Source organism: Rattus norvegicus, chromosome 20 (genome assembly GCF_021556685.1).
Source record: "Rattus norvegicus strain SHRSP/BbbUtx chromosome 20, alternate assembly SHRSP_T2T, whole genome shotgun sequence".
NCBI lineage: Eukaryota > Metazoa > Chordata > Mammalia > Rodentia > Muridae > Rattus > Rattus norvegicus.
The window spans coordinates 57,166,688-57,183,561 of NC_141553.1; the positions used below are offsets into that span (position 1 = coordinate 57,166,688).

Below are 16,874 nucleotides of genomic sequence, written 5' to 3' on the forward strand. Positions count from 1 at the left end.
GCTGCAGTTGCATTGGATTCTTGTTCTTTACAGAACCACGCCTCGAAGCTGATCACGTGGTCTAATATGCGCCTGCTGAAGAAAGCATATTCTGTATAATGTTTGTGAAAGTCAAGTTGCATAGGGTTGAACTCTTTATAAGGAACTCTTTTGTGTGTACAGTTTATTTTTGAAAGGGATTGAAACCTTTTGATTTTATGGGACCTCAGAAATTCTTTACTTTGGAAGCACTGACACATCAGACACTTAGCAGAAATGCTATCTTGACCTTAGGAAGCTGGGTAAAGGATGATCTTTGGGATAGGATAGGATAGGCTTGGATTCATTCCATATTGCTTTAAATCGTCACATAAAAATAGTTGCTGGAAATATACTTAACAATGACACTCAGTGCTTTGTTTGAGAAGAAAATCTAATCCAGTAGACTCAACAAATGAATTTAGTTTAAGTAAGTATTGCTATTTAAGAATAATAGATGAAAAAAGAATAAATGGCTACTTATGTTTTAATTGTTCACTTTTTTAGTAAACCATGTTAAAAGCAATATTTGATGTTTGCAATAGCAAAAAGGTAGTATATTTTAATACAGAATACATACAATTATTTTGGGTATCATGAAATAAACCATCTATCTAATGGCCACAGTTTCTAATATTATTAAAATAAACATAAGAAATTGTCAAGGCATAATTAATAGGATGAACTTGTGAAACAGAAGTAGCAAAGGGTGAAAAATTAGGTTGGCTTACCATGGAAGAGAAAGAAAGAGCACTTTAAAGAAAGTGCTTTGTACGTCTGAGACATCACAAGAATTTTATATAACCTCTGTTCTCGGTGATGCCTGTGGCTCATACTCATTCTTTATCAAACAGCAGGGTGTGTAGTCACACAGACCCCTATAAAAGACCCAAATGCAAGTTCTACCTCCTAATGGGTAAACCTGATTTGTTAGGAGCCATTTTGAAATGTTCTGTTCTGTTTTCCAGCGGATAAGTGTTCCTTTTCTCTTCTATTGTCCATGTCATTCTTCACATAATTCCTGAGAGCTGTAGAATTAGACTCTAAACTTTACATCTGATCAAAAGGATGTAATAAGCACAAATACATGATTTATGGAAGGGAAACTAGTGAGGCACACATTTGCTGAACATTTTTTTTTACCTCAACTGAAAATAGAAGGGAGCACACAGAAGTGTATATGCACAGGCACCCAAGAGAGAAAGCGGAAGTCAGTTATCCCCCTTTTAAAAAAACGAGTCTGGCTCCAAATTCTTGTATAAAAATCCTCAGAACGATTTTTATAGCTGCAAACGGAGAAAATACCTCAAGTGAAATGTCATCAGGTGGCTCTGTGTGTGTTGACAGAATTTCCATAACGAACAGGTTGCTATATTGTTTGATGTATATATCACACATCTGGCTGGAAGTTACCAATTTACATTGTCTTGGCAAATTAAATAGATGGCTATTGATTCTTTATGATAGTGAATCACCACATTTGCTCTTAGGGCTCCTTCTCCATGAAGCCAGAGACTGGTAAAGTGAATCCTTTCCAAACACACTACCTCAAAGTGCCCTTAAACACTAAGCAAGCTCTGAAATAACTTGACACTCCAGATGTTTTCCAAATGTAAACATTTATATAGTGTACACTTTGAAGTGATTTTCAGGATATGAAAGTAGAGGGAAAGTTTAAGTAACCAATGATCAAATGAGAGTGTGATATTTTGGGTGGAAGCTATGTTTGTGAGAAGTTTCTTTTTCTAATTTCCTGATGGCAAATGTATCGTTAAAATATACTTAGGAAAATCAGTCGTCATTATTGAATAAAATCGCCAATGAACAGAAATCTCCCTATCCTCTCTTTAATAATCACCTGCAATAAGTGCTTGTAGAAAAGGGCAAATGATTTTAGAAAAGTTATTGTTTATTATCTGCCTTACTGGCCTCTATATGAACACTGTATTTTGAAGATCTGGAGACAAAGATGCAAAGACACCATAGCTACAATTATTCTTGGGTTTTTCCAGTGCCCGAGGTTCAATGGAACAACAATAGTGTTTTTGTAACATTGCCCCATGATAAGACAAAACCACAACCGGGTTCGTGATTTTTATAAGACATGCATAATCTGAGAGAGTTCTCTGCAAAACCTTATGCAATGAGTGCTCACAGCTTTAAAATGTATGCTAAGTTCTAGAGAAACCCTGTTCTTAGTATTAGGAGAGTAGATAAATTGAGAAAGTAACTAGTTACAGTGCCTGCTGGGGAGAGGCCTGAGAGAGTAAAGTACAAAAGGGATGTACATTATATGAAGACTCGAGTTTGGGATTCATACGTAATTCAGTTTAATTGGTGGTAGTAACTCCTCATAACTACTTCAGATGGAAAACATTAGTATTTAATGCGAAGAAAATCGAAAATGTGAAACACCCAATAAACTATGAAAAGTAATCTAAAGGAAAATGGAAAATTCTGGTTCTCTTTATAATTACAGACTTCGTATATTTTAAAATTCAAAAAGTACTCCTCTACCTTTAAGATAAATCTTAAAATAGTACAATGTTTTCTCCAGACTTAGATGTTGAAAGAATAGTACACTACTGATACCTGCCACTCTTCTCTTGTGTTTCATACATGGTTGATTTTTTTTAAATGTATACATTTCCTACTGAATAATTTCAAATAAGGTCATGGACATTGTGGTTATTACAGCCTTACATGTCCTGCATAGCCACTGTACCACCTATGAGGCCACATTTTTAGTATTGGAATTACTGCTTGTGGAAGCTAGCAAAAGTATAGATTAGCATTAGTTCATGCATGTCATTAAAATCAGCCTACTGCTAATATATTCCTAGTGTTCACTGATAGATGACCTTAGCAAGGCTGATAGAGAGGCAGTATTTTCAGTGTTTTGTGATGGCTTCTGTAGCCCCAAAGAGTAAAATATTTTAAACTCAATTTTTTAAAAAAGATTTATTTATTTATTTCATGTATGTGAGTACACTGTCGCTGTCTTCAGACGCACCAGAAGAGGGTATCAGATCCCATTAGAGATGGTTGTGAGCCACCATGTGCTTGCTGGGATTTGAACTCAGGACCTCTGGAAGAGCAGTCAGTGCTCTTCCACTGAGCCATCTCTCCAGCCCTTAAACTCAATTTCTAATAAGAATTATAGATTACTGCTATTCTGATATCATGCTTGGAAAATAAAAGAAAATTCGATTTTGAATGATCCGACAGACTTAATATTTTCAGCAGCCTCCTTTTTTATTGCTGGTAGAGAGGTTCTCACTTCTTCTTTACTACATTTAAACTTCACAGCACCATTTTTAGTGGACAAGTAGTGTTGCCAAGTAATTTATAAATCGTATAGAAGTAAGTAGTTTTCAACTTTAAAAACTTCAATCTCGGGGTTGGGGATTTAGCTCAGCGGTAGAGCGCTTGCCTAGCGAGCACAAGGCCCTGGGTTCGGTCCCCAGCTCCGAAAAAAACAAACAAACAAACAAAACAAAAACAAAACAAAAAAACAAAACAAAAAAAACCAAACCAAAACAAAACAAAACAAAAAACCCAACCAACCAACCAAACAAACAAACAAAAAAAACCCTTCAATCTCTGTAACTGAAACAGCAAATGGAGACAATCCGGATTAGTGGCTAAACATCCCTTTGAGTTCATAGAGAAGTTGGCTAATGCTGAAGGAAGAGACACTTCGCATCAGAGAAAAACGTGCTCCACATTGTTCTTAGTGTCCATCCCAAGCCTCTTGTTCTTGTTCTCAGTTAAATACTGTGAGACGCCTCACAATTTTCATAATTAAAAAGGATTTTAAAAATGTTAACTTATCAGCGGGTAGAAAACTAGACATCCTTACTTTAACCAGTGAACGTTAAAAAAAAAAAGCCCCCAAATTCATTTGTTCGTTCAGACAGTTCAATGGGGCTGAATTAATTTCAGTGTTAAGATTCAGATTTGTTTAAATTTATTTGAGGACCAGCGATATTCCTATCACTGATACAGTTCAGGAAATAACATTTCAAACCTGGTGAGCAATACAACCATCAAAAGTTTCTCCTCTTTTCCACTGCCTGATGAAGGAAGACCTTGCTGACCTACTGACCTACAGTGAATATCAGAGAGTTTTCTCTTACGTGTCGGATTTGTGGAGTACTTACAGATTTAACCTTTTTGATGGCTCAAAACAGTCACCGTGCACTCATGCATACCTGTGAGATAGATTCCATGGTTAATTGTATTTAATATCTATCACAATACTATGGAACATTTTAATAATAATAATATCGAAATTGTTCGCAGATGATCTTTTTGAACTTTGATAGAGAAACAGATTGAAGTCCCATTGGTATTAATAGTAGTTTATAACTAACAAAACATTCTATTAAAAAGAAGACCTGAAAAAGCACCAGAGCTGTGAGATTTAGGTTTTTTTTAATGTACATGGTGCTACTATTACTTTAATCTAATTAAAATTATCTCTCTTTTTTGTTGTTGTTGTGGTTGAGTTTTTTCCTTATTGTTTTGTTTGTTTCTTTTCGCACCCCTGCCTGTCCTGGAAATTTGCTCTGTAAACCAAGCTGTCCTTGAACTGGGAGATCTTCCTACCTCTGCTTCCAGAGTGCTGGGATTAATGGGTGCAGAACCACACTCTGCTATTTGTTTTTTAACCTTTGAAAGGTAGCCCTCAAACACCCAATCTGAGTATTTCAACCTCCGGAATGCTGGACTATCAACGTGATCCTAGCCACCTTTGCTTTGAATTCACCTTTTTTTTTTTTTTTTAAACTTGCTTGATCTTAGCTGATTGACTTGTTTCTTGAGAGTTCTATGTAGTGGTTGAACCAGAGATCTCACTTCTCATTTGCTAAGTGAGGAAATTAAGGTTCACATATGGTAAGTGATGGAGCTAGAGATCTTTTAATCTTTAAAATTATACTAGTATTATTGTATTATCATGCACCATGTGCATGCAGTGCTCTTGTGGGCCAGAAGAGGGCACTGCTTTCCCTGGGACTGGAGCTTGTAAACTGCTATGGGAGGGTTGGGAATCATACTCGGATCCTCTGGAAGAACTATGACTTTGCTCCAGCCCTCAAAATCCAAGAAATAAAAAAGAATTTGCATTCTTTGACAATTTCTTTGATCATATTCACCCCCATTTCCCCAACTCCCCAAATCTATCCTACAATCTTAGGGTTTCTGTGTTAACTGTCACCTACTACAAGAGGAAACTTCTCAGATAAGGGTTGAGAAATGCTCTGATCTGTGGGTAGAACAATAAGTAATCAGGAGTCATTTTAATAGTAAGCCTGTTTAGCAGAATAAGGCCATTAGTTTTTTTCCCTAGGGCTTATGACTCACCTTGCCAAAAGTTCTTAGCTTTTATAACAAGGACAGATATGGGTTCCATCTCTTGGAGTAAGCCATAGATTCAATTAGAAAGTAGTTGGTTATTCCTGTAACATTTGTGCCACAACTCCACTAGTTAGAATATCTTATCAGACCAGCCATTATTGTAGCCCTCAGAGCTCTTAGCTAGATGAGCCATCTATTACCTAAAATATTCATTCTTTTTCTTTGCCATGGCAACATTAAAAATCCTATCTTAAAGAGATTTTGAAATATCAAACATATTGTTGTTAACTGTGACTATCCTATCATGTAATTGAACATCAGAATTTATTATTCCTATCTAATTATAACTTTATGCCCATAGAGCAATCTGTCCTCATTCCTCTTTTCCACCTGAAGCTAGAATTAAAGGGTCTTTGCTGGTGACAGCATCTGTACTGGCTGGTTTTGTGTGTCAACTTGACACAAGCTGGAGTTATCACAGAGAAAGGAACCCCCCCCCCTTGAGGAAATGCCTCCATGAGGTCCAGCTGTAAGGCATTTTCTCAATTAGTGGTCAAGGGTGGGAGGGGCCGATGTGGGTGGTGCCATCCCTGGGTGGGTAGTCCTGGGTTCTATAACACAACAAGCTGAGTAAGCCTGGAGAAGCGATCCAGTAAGCAGCACCCCTCCATGGCTTCTGTGTCAGCTCCTGCCTCCTAGTTCCTGCCCTGTGTGAGTTCCGGTTCTGACTTCCTTTGGTGATGAACCAGTGTGGAAATGTAAGCTGAATAAACCCTTTCCTCCCCAACTTGCTTCTTGGTCATGATGTTTTGTGCAGGAATGCAAACTCTGACTAAGACAGCATCCTGCCTTCCTCTATATGAGTATGAAGGTTGAGTTGATTTAGGGGAGAAAAAGTCAGAAGGGGAGAGTTGAGTTTTGGTGAGGAAGGCCTGTGGTGGTCAGCCCATCCAAGTTCAAAATGGGGTTTAATGTGAATTCATAATGGAAAATTAGAAAGCTGTCTTGACTTCACTTTTTCAGAACTGTCTGTTCAGATATTAGTATTTTGCTTCTAAAGCACAGTGATGGCATTTTATCAGAGATATTTAATTAACAACATATAATCTTCCCTTTAAGCCTTTTAAAAGGCATTTACAATATTATCGTAATAATGTAAGTCCAATATTTTTTCTGATTTCTTGAATCTTTCTTGATTACAGAGATGTTATTGCTGCTCCTCATTTCATTTCTACTAACAGGTTTTACATTTATGTTTTTATAAAACAAAAGTGTTAAACTGTATGTTAGAGAATTGGTAGAAAACAAGTCGTCCTGTTTATCCGATTTTATACAAATTACCTTTTGTGTTGGGATATTTCTAGATTGTGTGTGTGTGTCTGTGTGTGTGTGTTTGTGTGTGTGTTGTGGTGTGTGTCTGTGTGTTGTGTGTTGTGTGTCTGTGTGTGTCGCTCTGTGTGTGTCGCTCTGTGTCGGATGTATTGTGTGTGTGTGTGGTATGTGTGTGGTGTGTTGTGTGTGTGTTGTGTGTATGTGTGTGTTGTGTGTGTTGTGGTGTGTGTGTTGTATGTATGTGTGTGTGGTGTGTGTGTGTGGTGTGTTGTGTATGTTGTGTGTGTGTATGTTGTGGTGTGTGTGTGTGTGTGTGTGTGGTGTGTGTGTGTGTGTTCCCATTTCTTCCTTTGAGAGGAATGGAGATATGTAGTGACAGCAATGTGGAAGTGTAAGCTGAATAAACCCTTTCCTCCCCTCTGAGAGCTGGAACTTCCACGAATTCCTTCAGTGTCTGTGCTATCCTCTGACCTCTTGGAACCGCCTGTTTCCTCCTTCCCTTCTGAGTTCACTCCTCCCATTATTGCTGCTGTGATGTGAAGGATATAGACATATAGGATCTTCCTCTTCTTTTCTGGACAACGACTACTCTGTTATCTATTGGGTGATGTCTAGCCTCATCTCTCCTCTGGCTTTCTTGTCTTTTGACAGGAAGGGGTTCTAATCTTTGAGTCATATAATAGGAAATCACGTAGCATTGCCTTATTTGGAGGCTGAGACAGGCAAAAGTGGTTCAGAAATCAAAAGGATCTTTATTTCAACTGTAGGGAAGCCTGACCCTGAGTGTGTAGCTGGAGCTGGCGATCCAAGCCTGCAGCCATAGCTAGCCTAGAAGCTCAGGCAGGAACAAGTTCAAGGCCTGTCTTGGCTACAGGATGAATTCAAGTTCATCCCTGATAATTTAGAGATAACTTTTGAGATAATCATACCCCTAAATAAAGTACATCCCAGTAGTAAAGTGCTTGCCTTATATGCCTGAGGCCCGGGTTCAACCCTCAGTGTGTGGCTATGCACACATACCTTAATAATTTACTGAAAGGCACCCCTGCTGTTCTTAGTGTTTCTCCCTGTACTTTTCTCCCATTGGCTTAGGATATTTGATGTCTTTCCAGATAAGCAGGTGGTGATAGAAAATTCACTGGGTTAAAGTGCTGTCTGTGTTTATGTTATTATGCGAGGATGACTTGGCTGGGGTTTAAATGAAATGTGGAAATGCCTGATGAATACGTATAATGAAGAACCTGCCCATTCCGTTTTGGTTGAAGGAGTAGCCACCTTTCTCCCTTTCCTGTCATTTGTGCATCCCAAGGACCAAGAATCTGGAAAGGAAAGGGATTGTCTATGGTGACGGCGAAGCTGAGAGCAATGACGGGGAATTATTTTTGTAGGACACTGACATTGTTTAGGGTCTGTCTGGCTTTTCAATTTTCAAGTCCCTAAAGCCACAAATTTGGGTATTTACAAACATCTCCACACTATAAAGGTTGTGCTCCATGTACGTGACTTCCACCATTCCTTTAGGCTCAGGTACTGTTCTCCTCAGGTATTCTACAGGCAGGAGAGATACCTGCTTGGAGAGAGGGAAGCCAGAATTTACTCAGTACCTCCTTTGTGCCAAGATGTCTGAGAGTAGCTGGTAGACGTTATTTTCCCAGAGAGAAAGAACATTTAGAGGAACCCAGCTTCTACTGGGTCTCTCATTGAATTCGAACCAGTAGTGTCTTGTGAGTAGCTATAACTCACTGATGTTACCTACTATAATGTCAAGTGTGTAGAACATTAATTTTTGCCTCTTTGATGGTATTTGGTGGGTCTTCTTGTCCTCGCTGATCTGTATGGCCTGTATAGCCATATGTGATAGAACATTCTGGGCATCACTCAAGCGCAAACAGTCTATAGTTGACTTAACCAAGCAGAAGACACCAACCAGTTTGAGATGGAGCTAGGAACATAGATTGCAAGGGAACACAAGGTGAGAGGGAAGCTCCAGGGAAAGGGATGGGATTTAAAGGGTTGGAAACAGGATTAGGCTCTTTTGACCTGGGCCAGCGACTCCTTTCATTTGCAGCATGGCTTTTTTCTCCACAGTAAGTATTTGGAAACTGATTACTTTACTGCGATTGCTGGAAGTGAGGTTTTTCTGCCATTCTTTGCTCTGAACTGTTTCACTGAAGCTGGGCCTTCGCTATCAGAATTGAAAGCTGTTCTCAAGGATCTTGCTTTTTCCAAATTATTAGCAGCGATATACCTTCAACATGGTCTTAGTAGTAACTTTTGGATCTATGCACAGAACATAGGCTTGGAAGTCTGAGATATCAGTATTCTAAGTCAAATGTAAGTGCTGTTGGAAAGAATGTATAGCACTGCCATGTATAGTAGTTTTACATTGAAGTTACTTGTCAGAAAGAAAATGTGAGGTGTATGTTAGGACAGGGAAGTGAAAGGTCGCTGTATGACTTGATCTGGATTTGCAGGGCTGCATTTGCTTCTCTAATTCTGTTCTTATGAGACTGTGGTGCAGTCTAACCACTAGGCTTCCTATTAGGATGTTTCAAACCCTGGAAATTCCTGACAAGGCATTTGAAAAATGTGTTACAAAATGAGCTATCATTACTTATTATCATACGAGATAACACAGTAGCCAAGAGCCTAGCGGTTATTTTCAGTGCTGTCACTCACTAGTGTGAACTGGCAAACTGCTCAACTCTACTGTTTGCATTTTTAATATGTAAAATGTGGACAGTTTACCTTCTAGAGTCATTCTGACTATTAAACGAAATAATGTGTGCACATTTTGGCACTGTGCTCAATCCAAAGTAACATCGAGAAAGTGTCTATTAGTAGGGTGTTTATTTTAGTGAAATGAAAAGTATTTTTTTTTTTAGCACACTAATAAACCACAAACAAACACCTGTGAGGCTCTGGTCTTTGAAAGAGGAAAGCATGAGTTTTAGGAAGGCAGGAGTTTTCTTAAGAATAATAAATCAGTAGTCATTTTGATTCATTGTTAGGTCCTTCAGCTGCTTAGAAGTCTTCATAAATGACAAATTATAAAATGTTATGAAAGATTTACTGAGCACCCATATATGACAGGTGCTAATGCCAAGTCTGAGGGACACAAAAATGAGTGGCAAATGTCTGAGGGGGCTGGGTTGGAAAGGAAAAGTTTAGGTACAAGCACTTGTTCTTGTCTAACCTCCCTGTAGGCCTGCTGCGGATGAGGTGGTTTTCTGCTATGAAAGGAGAGAACCAAAGTGCACAGGTTGGTTCATCCCTGGTGAGCACCTGGGGTGGTTAAAGTCCTTCCTGACCAGGTGAGGGGAGGAAGAACAGGTAGTGCTAGAGGTAGTGCTAGGAGTTGGTACTATTTGGAGGTCTTTCTTATTCCTTAGACCCCCGATGATTTCTCTGCCTTTGCCTCTGCCTCTGCCTCTGCCTCTGCCTCTGCCTCTGCCTCTGCCTCTGCCTCTGCCTCTGCCTCTGCCTCCCCTCCTCATCCCCTCCTCTCCCCTCTCCACTCCTCTCCCTTTTCCCCTTCCCTCCTTCCCTCCCTCTCCCCCCAATATGAGAGAGGAGGAGGAGGAGGAGGAGGAGGAAGAGGAGGAGGAGGAGGAGGAGGAGAGGAATCGATAAAATTAAAAATTACAGATTGCTACAGACACCCTGGCAACAAGCTAGGGAGTTCAAGCCTAATTCTCACAGGGGTATTGTGGCCCATTTGTATCTCATTACTTTGGGAAAAGAAAGTCACTGTACCTGAGTTGATTTTTGTCCTTCTGGACTGTTAAGCTGATTTTTTTCTTTTAAGTGGAATTTCTCACTATTTTGTGTTTGATACGTTGGGATTATAAAAATCAATGCAAATTTTTACGTTGAAAAAAACCACTCTAGATTATCTTTGTAGATTTGTTGCATTTTCAGAATACTGTCAATTATTTTAGGTTCCTGTAATTGTTTTTCACCCTCCCCCTTTACTGGACAGGATCTTTCTAAATAGCCTTGCTTGTGCTAGAACTTGCTCAGTGGAACACGCTGCCCTCCAAACTTAGATCTGCCTGCCTCTGCCAAGCTCAGGAAGATTGAAAGGGAAAATGAAACTCTTACGGGAGTCCATGGCTGGTGCAAGGGGCTCAGTGAGACCAGCTGACCCAGTCAGTGCTTTCTAACTAACCATGGACACTGTATACTGCCTTAGACCCTGGACTGCACTAGATGGCACTTTTGGTAGGCTTAAAAAGAACAGTGATGTATTAAGGTGAGCAAAATGCAATTGCTATTTCTACATTTAAAAGTCTAACAACTGACCTTTTATGAAGTAACTGATGATATCTTGCAGATGTCTTACCAAGGTCTATAGAATTTCTCCTTCTTTTTAGTTTAGGGTCTCTACAAAGTGAGTTATTTGGACATAATTTGTATGACCTGGGAACTAATCAGCTCCCATTCAATACAATAAAACCCCAGACCCAGTCCAATCACCAGTTAATCGACTTTAGCATCAGAAGTAATGATCTTTTAAAAATATCAGTTGATAAATGTCTCCCATTTAATATCCCTTTATTTAGAACATCTAAAATTTATCAGGATTCCATGGTAGCTGCTGTCTTTGCCAGAAGGATGTTTTCCCTTTGATTGGTTGTAAAATGGATAGAGCCCTCAGAAGGATCGTTCTTTCTTAGGGATTTCTTGTTCAAACAGAAGTTGTATCCACATCAGTAAAGCTGTGCTAACACAGACTTCTGGCCAGGTCTTGGGAATAGCTTCATTATACTGAACTGGATATAATAAAGGTATCCATTAAGGTAGGAATCTCTCAGTGTTTGTACTTTTAAACCCAAGTCCCCTGCCACTTTTTACATTCCATCAGCAATATTATCGTTCTCTGGTAATGTATCCTCAGACAGCGTGACTCTCATAGGTCTCCTTCTGAGCACTGCCAACCGGAATCTGTGGCTTGCTACCATTCAGTTACTTTACTTTCTGGGTTTGTGGTGACTGACTATAAGGTGTTCTGGTGATCAAAGGGTAAAAGTCCAGGCTATTTACTTCCTCCAGCTAACCATGTAGTTACTATCGCTGTCCAAATATGTGGCAGGTAAAGGACTTCCTTTTTCCCTCTCTAAAATATAATGATTCAACCTTCATTTTAAAATTTCCAAGCTATGAGGAAACTCACAATGTTGGAAGTCTGAGTGTTTAGCTCACTGTAGAAATCACACCGCAGTCCTGCCAAAATGAAGCATTGATTGTGTTGTCTTTGGATTCTGGCCTCAATGGGGCTCAGGAATGCTGGATGAATGAGGCAAGTTGATTCTACCCCTTCAATTAGAGCACTCGTTGCACTAGCAGAGGGTAGAGAAGTGTTCTATTGTCAAAGCTAATTGCAGAGTGGAGGAAATATTAGAGACAACACAGGGTATCTTACAATTTAATTTCTTTTCTGTTAGTGTGTTTTCTCAGTTGACTCAATAGGAATTTTAAATTTCTGTCCTAAGAATCTGCTTAATTTCTGTTGTGATAATTAAGGGGATGATAGGGGTGTTTTAGACTGAAGTGCTGTCTAAGGCAAGCCGGGGATGGTATAAACACTCAGCAAATATTTTCCCAGTGCCTGCTGCACGCCAAGCTCTATGGATGGTTCAAGTCTCAGTGTCTGTTATAGGTAGACCAGAAGGAGCTCTCAGAAATATTAGATACAGTGTGATAAAAGGAGAGAAATCAAGAACACCTAAGGCTTCAGTCTGTGCTCTGTGGACCATGTGGGATAAAGCAGTTTCTCAAGCAGTGGCAGCAAGCCCAGTTGTGCGTTGGGGGTTTCTAACTTGGAGGTGCCTCAAGAAGTCACTTAGTATGGTAGGCTGGAAAGCTCTTAGATAGTGATTGGAGATCATCCAGGTATGGAACGTAAGGTCAGTGTGGAACAAGATCACCCGTGACTAGATGACAGCAAAGGAGAGAAGATCCTTGGGGACAGAGCAGGAGCTTTGCAGAGAGGAACAAAGGTCCAGGTTCTCAGAAAGTATCTCAGAGCTCCCTTCTTGGGTACTGGCTTTCCATCTTTCTGCAGTCCCCTTTCACCTGATTGCTTTCTTTACCTTTCTTCTTTTTTTCTTCCTCTCCTCTCCTCTCCTCTCCTCTCCTCTCCTCTCCTCTCCTCTCCTCTCCTCTCCTCTCCTCTCCTCTGCTTTCCTCTCCTCTCCTCTCCTCTCCTCTCCTCTCCTCTCCTCTCCTCTCCTCTCCTCTCCTCTCCCTCTCCCTCTCCCTTCTCTCTCTCTCTTTCTCTCTCTCTCTCTCTCTCTCTCTCTCTCTCTCTCTCTCTCTCTCTCTCCAATAACAACTGGTATGGTTTTCAGAGTATTCTCCCCCTCCCAGCATCAGCACCACTGGGGAATGAGTGAAAATGCACATTTCTGGATTGCATCTTAACCTGTAAATAAATGAAAAAGGTCGAGTCCAGCAGGTTAGGTGCTTTCTGAGGAATGCTCAAAGTTTGGAGGCTACTGTGTTCAGGGGAGGAATCAAAAGCTGAATCAAACAAAATAGCAGATGGGAAATACTCTACCATCTCTTTCTGGGACAAATATCTAAGGCTAAGGAAATAACTGTATTTTAACTTTAACCACTTCTGAAACACTGTCAGGAAAGTCTCTCAAATCTTGTAAATTATAACAATAATCAGCTACCTATTTATCTATTGATTGCTACATATTTTGTGTAGCATTGTAATGACTGTCTTCAACTAGACAAAATGAAAGTAAGTCATTTCAGTGGGCAGCTCAAGTTTTCCACCAATGAGTGAAACCTTTATTTAACACAAGATCCTGGCCAGACAATTTAAAATGATGCCTGAGGCACGCATTTGATGAATTATGAATTTTATTCATAAAATACATCTCAAATTTATTTTAGCTGTTTAAATAATGGAGCTTAATGTATATTTAGTCAAGCATTACAGTAGTAAGGGCTTAAGGAGATTAGAAATAAATGAATCCAATTAAAGAACATGTCCCTGAGATTTGATATGTCATCGACAGGAGTGAACTGTTTGCACAGCTACTGTAAAGAAATCATTAATGATTAACTATCTAGAAGAGGGTTAATCAAGAGTAAATGTCATAAAAGAATGACATTCTTTAAAATATTTAAGTAAAACAAACAACAACTTGTGTATCATAGCACAGCACATCATGCCATCATTTCTGCTGTCCTTCCTGCAGAGTACGAAGTTTGAGGCTTTGTAATATGCAAACTCCAGTTTTGTACTATACAGAGCAGGGAGAACCCTCCAACAGTCCCATGCACTAGGCCTCTTGGGTCTCCTCACATGATGTTGTGGGGCTAGAATTTGGAGACCCTGCAGCCTTGAATATGGGATCAAGCTTCTCAGGGTGTTGGGAAGATTATGGTCTTTTGACTAGAGGTATTTTTTTTTTCTTTCCTTTTCTGGAGTCAAAAATAGCTGTGCTACTTTTATGTGCTCTACTGGAGGGTACTTTTAGGGTTTAGAACTAGATAAGAAAAGGTACCTATTAGAATAGAGACTAAGCGAAATTTAAGAGGTTAGGTGATGGGGATCGTTAACTAAAACAAAGTAACTCTCACTTCAAGGGGAATAAGATATAGTTTATTTTGGAGCTAAATTTGAGCGGCCATGACTCAGAAATACAGATTTAGATTGCTCAAAATTCTGCATTCCAGTATAGTAACAATTCCATGAAGTCTTAAAGTAGCAGAACAAAGAGATACTTTTTAAATACATGTGGTATGCAGATTGCAGCAAACCAGGGGAATCTCAGCTATAGGTCATAAATGCTACCTTCATAGCCTTCTGGTTGGTGGAAACTAGGGTCTGTTTGTGCATTCTACAGGGTTTGTTTACCTAACAATTACTAATATGTAGGTCACATTCAGAGGTGGATAACAAGCTACTACTTAAGGGTAGATTGGCCATTTGACTCAAGATAATTTGGCTTTGGATTTGCAACATTCAAATATCTCTGTACAAATTAGTTCATCAGTCTTGTAGAAGGCTCAGTGTAAGGTACACTTTCCCCAATAACTTTCATTCACAGATTTCTATTGGCCCTCTCTAACTTGGTTATGTTAATAATCTTTTTCATTTTGGCCTCAAATTCATTATCCCCCTGCCTTAGCCTTCCCAGTGTTGGAACTCAAGGCATATGTCTCCATACTTGGCTATCTTTATTTATGTTTGACTTCTTCCTAGAAGTCGATTAAATTAGGAGTTAAGGACTGAGGATATAGGTCTGTTGGGAGATGACTTGCCTACCATGCCTGAAGTGTTGAGTTTGATCCCAGTGCCACATATGCCAGTCATGGTGGTACACGCCTATCATCCCATCACAGAGGAGGCAGAGAGAGGAGGACGAGAAGTTCAAGGTCATCCTCATCCTCAGCTACATATTGAGTTGAAGACAAACTGTGTTACACCACATTTTGCTCTAAAAACAAAACAAAACAAAACAAACAAACAAAAACAAAAACAACAAATAAATTAGCAGTTACGGCAGTGAAAGGGGAGATTCTCAAGTTTTAATTTACTTTATTTTTGAAACAGGCTGTAGATATTGTGTTTAATTTGCTTTGATCTTTCTTATAAAAATCAAAGCCCTCCTTGTCTTCTAAGAAAGTAAGAAACAGAAAAGGGTCAATAGAATGTAGATATTAAACCTAACGGATGAATAGCTATACTTGAGCTTTGAAATAGGGAATGCTTTTCTGAACACAAAATAAAAATTTCTTGTAGCGAGAAATGTGCCCCCCAAATTATAGATAATTCTATAAAGTGGCAAGAATGGAAAATGTATCAGAAGAGAACAGAAGTGTTGAGACACTAAGAAAATGTGTGTATTTGGACATTTAAAAATCATAAGTGGCATTTCTAAGACGTTGAACCTATAAAAAATAAAATTCAATAGTGTTTCATCTTTTGTATGTAAAATGTGCAAATACAAAATCTTGGAAATACAAAAATTGGAGAACTACTAATTGTATGGTAAGAATAATTGAAACTTGCCTCAATTAGTGTTTTATAAAGTATTTGTTCTGATTACAAAAGCCAAACATGCTCATTATAGAAAAATTATGATAGTAGAGAACTATAAAATGATTAAAGATATTTTGATATGTTTTCTAGGTATCTGCACTCAACATTTTAGTTTATTTTCTCTCGTTATAAATACATAGTACTTGCTAACTTAAGAAAAATATTCAGTTTATTGTATGTTTCACAATTGAAGTCACATCATTTAAAGGTTATATAAAATTTTATCACAAGGTTATACCATAATTTAGTAATTCCTCTAGGTTTGGTTACTTCATACTCCTAAGTAAATAAAAGAAATTATGTCAATAAACATCTTGTATAGATACATGATGCTTATTTTTGATTATTTTCTATTTTCTTATAACATATTTATATGGCTACAGGTGAAATTGCTGGACTTAAGATATGAGAATTCTCAAGACTCGTGACAGATGTGGCTGGTTTACTCTCTTACCAGTAATAATGTGAATGTCACTGGGATTTGTCATTAGAAATACCTCTGCCAAATTAAAAACAAAATTATTATGTTGCTGGATTTAATGTAGTATATAGATTCTTAAGACTAACCCTTTGAAATATTTTTAAACAATTTGTGCATTCTTTTCTTACTTTCCTATTGTGAAGATAGTGCATTCATTATTGGGTTGCAGAATTTATTCCTTTGGGGACTTAAATGTTTATTTTTCTTATTTCCTTTCATATAACTGTGTTAGAAAAAATAGTTTAGGATGAAATGACTTTAGTATTCTAGTTTTCCTAAATATTATATATAGTTGAATTACAATTTGATAAGATAATTTATTACAAGAATAAAATAGGAGTTGTCTCTTTGACTTAGTATCTCAGGGGATTGCTGAGTCATCATTATTAATTCTAACCTGGGAATTTTAAAAGGTCTCACATAAACTAATTTACTTAATAGATAGCTTGCATTTATTTAAAAAGGTAAAATAGTATTTTTGAATTTTTGATCAATTTGATTTGAGGCGAGTTGATTACAATGAGATATGTTACTAGGGTCTGTTGGTTTGGAAAAGGTTGTTGTGTGAGAAGGGAGTTAGTAGTTCGTTGCCAAGATATGATATTCACCACACAG

General features: G+C 38.4%; 1 protein-coding gene across 3 annotated transcripts in view; it reads left to right on the forward strand.

Moving 5' to 3' along the window:
- The window catches only part of Sim1 (SIM bHLH transcription factor 1), an 84,081-nt gene that overhangs the window by 16,741 nt on the left and 50,466 nt on the right, over positions 1-16,874 (forward strand).